This window comes from Colobus angolensis, unplaced genomic scaffold (genome assembly GCF_000951035.1).
Source record: "Colobus angolensis palliatus isolate OR3802 unplaced genomic scaffold, Cang.pa_1.0 Scaffold143, whole genome shotgun sequence".
In the NCBI taxonomy this organism is placed as follows: domain Eukaryota; kingdom Metazoa; phylum Chordata; class Mammalia; order Primates; family Cercopithecidae; genus Colobus; species Colobus angolensis.
In genome coordinates, this window is record NW_012114522.1 from 3,952,850 (window position 1) to 3,958,838 (window position 5,989).

The window sequence follows — 5,989 nt, forward strand, 5'->3', positions numbered from 1 at the left end:
AAAAAAAAAAAAAAATCGTAGATGGTGACTTATAAACAGCAGAAACTTATTTTTCACACTTTTGGAGGCTGGAGGTCCAAGATCAAGGCACCAGCAGATTTGGTGTGGGGGGAGGGCCTTCTCACTGGGTCCTCAAGGGGCAGGAGGGAGAGGGAGCCTTCTAGGGTACTAATACCATCCATGAAACCTCCACCCTCACGACCTAATTACCTCCCAAAGACCCCACCACCTGACACCCTCACATTGAGGATTAGGATTTCATCATAAATTTGGTGGGGGAACACAGCCATTCAGACCCTAGCACTCACCCTCTCCCACTTGTCTAGCCATATTCCATTATCTTCTCATTCACCACACCATCTGTTCATCTATCTACCCCTCTGGCCACTGGCCAGGCAGCTAACCAGCTACCTTATATCCCTTATTGTCCACTCACTCTTATCCATCTATCTGTCCAACCTCCAATGAGTTCCTGCTGACTGCCAGGCCCTGCGCTAGACAAGATCTTCAACATGCTGTGCCACAGGACTCATATGTGCTTGTGAAGTCTGGTCCCTCTCCTCTGGAAGCAGTCACCTCTTCTCCCACTTCATCTGTAGCACCAAAGGTGACAACGGTTCCCTGGTGGCAATTCTGTGCGTGCATCTTCGGTTCTCCCTCTTTAGATTGTGAGCTCCTTGAGGGCAAGGTCCAGACACAATGGTCTTTGTAGCCCCCATAGCAGCACACAGGAGGGCCTCAGGACTGTGGAGTAGAGAGCACACAGGGTAGGGTCCCTTTCTGGTTTGCATATTTACTCGCTGTGTGACCTTGGACAAACTTCTTAAACTCTGGAGGGCAGGCTGGACATGTATTGATTCATTTGATTGAGGGGAGGGTAAAAGCTTACATTTTATGTATTCCTACCATGTGCTCGGCTCCATACTGGGTGTTTGCAAAGACATTATTTCATTTAATGCTTATGAAGGAAGGTGATATTAGCATCTTCCTTTTGCATTTGAAGAAGCTGAGGCTCAGAGGACAGCATCTTTTAACTGTTGTCACACAGATATTAAGGGACCGAACTGGAATGTAATCAAAATTTCATGAGAGTCCAAAGTTTATCGTTTCTACTGTGGCAGCCTACCTTCTGCAATGAAAGCACTCATTCAGCTCCCACAAAGAGATCTACAGCCTGCTTCTCCCCTGTGGCTCAATTTGCATTTAAGGAAAAATGAGTGAGCAATCGTAGCCCAAAAAGGAGTGCATTTCCATTTTCTAGAAATAAAATTTATCTTCGAACCTGGACATTCCATTTAAAATTACCTGGAACCTTAAATGATCTGAATTTTCTCAGGATAACGATGTGTGTCTTATCCAGGTTATCTTAGTAAGGGCTTTATCGGTGGTCTTAGTTGACCTTTTCACTGCTTTATCCTCCTATTCTTACTCTTGTACATTTCCTGTTTGTTCTTCTTCCTTATGTTCATCAGATAAAAGGAAAATAAAGTGTATAACATTGGCAACGTTGTAATTTTGGAAAACAACTTGTGCCTAGATGGAAATTGTCATTTAAAGTTCTCTCTGTAATTTTCCTAAACATAAGACTTTAGACTGTTGGCTTAAGTCCTTCTTCCCCCAATCTCTCCATTCATCCTATCTTCCTCTTGTAAAAGTCCCGGTGGCCCAGGGGAACTGCACCTCACATGGGGCTCAGCTTTCAAGGCTGCACTGCAGGCTGCTGTGTACAGTCGCACTTCTCAGAAATAGCTACCGGCTATTTCTTGAAAATGGTTATCTGGGAGATAGCACGAGTACCTACGTATTTAGGAAGTACCTGCTCATGTCTTGGCCATTCTGTTTTCTCATGTAATCCTTAGGACAGCCTTGTGAGACAGGTGCTGTTTACCCACTGAACAGATAGAGAAGCTGAGACCCAGGGAGTTTAAGTGACATCATCACAGGCACCAGCTGTTAAGTATCCCAGCCAGGAAAAAGACATGGCCAGAGCCGTGACTTCTGCCTGCTGCCCGGACCTCGAGATCCTGGGGTTAGAGTTTGTTATGGAGGAGCCTGGGGCAGCAGCAGTGGCTGGATTTAGTAGATTCTATGCCATCAGCTCACTGGATCCTTGTCATGTGTGTCTGACCTTCTCAAGGTTTCATGCTTCCTCTTATAGAAGTCCCAGTGGCCCAGGGGAACTGCACTTCATGTGGGGCTCAGTTCTCAATGCTGCACTCTAGGCTGGCCTGCACAGTCACACTTCTCTTGAAAGTTCCATAAATTGCCCATCAAGCGTGGTCACTTTTGCTAGCCACTTTTGCCTCGGTCTCTCATCAGCAGAGTAGCTGAGAAAGCAGGGTTGCAACTCAGGAACCTGTGGAGTGTAGAATGCTGAGCCTTCAACACTGGAGTGGAGCAAGAGGCTCACACTCAGAGGTGCAGGTGGGAATGAGAGTGGAGATGATGGAGGATTCCAGCACAGTTCTGCCTTCTACCAGCTGAGACGCTTTCGGGCAGGTTCCTAAATTCTCTGTGCCCCCTGTGAAATGGGATTAATACTGGGATGATGATAATACTAGTGCATCCTGGTGTGACTGTGAGAATGAAATGAGAAAGCACAGGGAAAGCTCTTAGCTCAGTGCCTGGTATATTTTGAGTGATCAATCGAATCTAGCTTCTGTCACTGTCAGCATCATCACCACCATCACCACCATCACCATCGTCACCATCACCATCACGTCATCACTATCACCATCATCACCATCACCATTGCCATCACATCATCACCATCACCATCATCACCATCACATCATCATCACCATCACATCATCATCACCATCACCATCATCACCATCACATCATCATCACCATCACTATCGTCACCATCACCAGCATCACCATCGCCAGCATCACCATCACCATCATCACCATCACATCATCATCACCATCACATCATCATCACCATCACCATCATCACCATCGCCAGCATCACCATCACATCATCATCACCATCACATCATCATCACCATCACTATCGTCACCATCGTCACCATCACCATCATCACCATCACCAGCATCACCATCACATCATCACCATCACCATCATCACCATCACATCATCATCACCATCACTATCATCACCATCACCATCATCACCATCACATCATCATCACTATCACCATCATCACCATCACATCATCACCACCATCACCATCATCACTATCACCATCATCACCATCATATCATCACCATCATCACCATCACCATCATCACCATCATCATCTCATCACTATCATCACCATCATCATCATCACCATCATATCATCATCATCATCACCATCATCACCATCTTCATCACCATCACCATCACCATCATCACTATCATCACCAGCACCATCACCATCATCACTATCACCATCACATCATCACCATAATCATCACCATCACCATCACCATCATCATCATCACCATCACCACCGCCATCACCATCATCACCATCACATCATCATCATCACCATCATCATCATCACCATCATCACCGGCATCACCATCATCACCATCACATCATCACCATCACCATCATCACCATCACTGTCCCCATTATCATCATCACCATCACCACCACCATCACCATCATATTATTAGCCCATCACCATCATATCATCATCACCATCACCATCACATCATCACCATAATCACAATGACCATCACAGTCACCATCACCACATCATCATCACCATCACCACCGCCACCATCATCACTATCACCATCACCATCACCAACATCACCATCACCACCACATCATCACCATCACATCATCATCACCATCATCACCATTACCATCACATCATCATCACCATCACCACCACCACCATCATCACTATCACCATCACCATCACCACCATCACCAACATCACCATCACCATGAATACCATCATTACCAACATCACCATTACCATCACCACCATCACCATCATCACCATTACCACCCTCATCACTATCACCATCATCATCACCATTGCCACCCTCCTCCTCATATCTTCCTGGGCTTGTGCTCATCTAGTAGAATATTGGGTAAGTCAACCTCACTACCTACATTGTAATTTTCTCTCTCTTGACTTTTAATTTGTTTTCCCTGAGGGCTTATCCTGGACTGGAGTAGGTTAGATGTGAGTGTAGTTTGTCACCATTGAGCTGCCAGAATGGCTGGTGGGAGCTCAGGCCAACAGGTCCCCAGGGTGGACGGGGCCTGTGGTCACCAGCTCCTGTATCCTAGCAGCCTATGGATAGGCTGGGAAGACTGAGAGAACTGCAGTGACCATGTGCAAAGGGCCATCTGGGGGCGGTTCTCTGGGCCAAGGAGCTGAGAACATTTACCTGGGTCTGCTGCAGGGCAGGGCAGGTGGGTGAAGCCCCCTGGCTGATAGAAGACCTGGGATGTGAGAGGGGGCGAGGGGAAGGGGCTGGCTTTCATCTTGGGAGCTGCCCATCTGTTACTCACTTAATCCTCAAGTGACATGGCCAGGTAGGTGTCCTCTTGTCTGCTTCATAGAGGAGGCAGAAGGCTCAGAGATGCAGTGCCCTGTCCAGGGCCACACAACCAAAGAGCGAGGCCCCGATGTAATTCCCATTCCCTGGCTTTCCTGTCATATCCACCCAGCCTCTTGGGTTGGGGGTTTCCCAGAGGCAGCTGTGAGCGCTCATGCAGCTGAGAACCGCCCTCCGAGGGCGTGGGGATGACACCAGCAGTGACCCCGAGTCAGGCTGCCGGGGCTCTGAGCCCACCCGGCGGGGCGAAGCGCTGGGGCAGGAAAGCATTGTCTGAGTGGGCAGGAGAGGCCCCAGCCAGCCACAGGCCTGGAGACAGAGTGTGACAGCAGCAGGCAAGGTGTTCCCAGCTGGTTTGGAGCTAGCTGCTGCAGGTAAGGGCCAGGCCACCCGGGGCATTCCCAGGGCTGCAGGTTGGGCCCTGAGGAAACAGGCAAGGCACAGCGTGTTATTCTCCTGGGGCTGCTGTAACCAAGTACCTCAAACCTGCTGGCTTAAAACTGCAGACATTTATTCTCTCCCAGGTCTGGGAGCCAGAAGTCGGAAATCAAGGTGGCAGTGGGGCCATGCTTCCTGCTGAGGCTCTAGGGCACAGTCTGCTCCTTGCCACACCCAGCTTCTGGTGGCTCCTGACAATCTTCAGCTTGCAGACGCATCACTCTGATTTCTGCCTCCATCTTCTCTTGGCCTCTTTCCTGTGTGTCTGTCCCTGTGTCTCTTCTCTTCTTCTATGGACACCAGATCTTTATTGGATTAGGACCCAGCCTAATCCAGTATGGTCTCCCCTTAATTTGATCACATCTGCAATGACACTATTTTCAACTAAGGCCACACACTTAGGTACGATTTCTTTTGGGAAGACACAATTCAACCCACTCCACAAAGTTATGTGCCAGATGACGGCTTATGGTCTCTTCTCCTCCTCCAGGTGTTCCCTGGCCCCAGGAGCCTCTTCTGTCCTCCCAGGGCCCTCACGTGCATGGCTGTCAGTGCTGGGCTGAGCCTCCCAAGGGCAGGGCTGGGGCTGGGTGCGCTCTGCCTTCCCGGTGTTTGCTGAGTGCCACGGGCACACTGACATGCTGTACATTTATTTATTCATTCATTTACTGCCAACAAAACATGCATCTTGCAAAACAGGCACTGTCTTCTTTATTTTCTGCTACATTCCCAGCTCTAGCACAGTCCTTGGCACGGAAGAGGTGCTGGGTGAATATTTATTAAGTGCAAGGAGGGAGAAGGGAAGATAGCGCTGACTCTCAGTTACCGGAGCCTGCGTGGGTTCAGGCCGCTTTTCAGTCCTGTGAGGCTGAAAACAGATGATCTGGCTTCTGGGCTTGTTTAGGACACTAGTCTTGGGGCTTGCGACCTCCCCAGTGGATTTCTACTGGAGGAGAAATAGCGGCAGTTGTCTCCCTGGTGGTGTCAGAGGGAAGAACCTAAGAGAGTATGACTGCAGGAC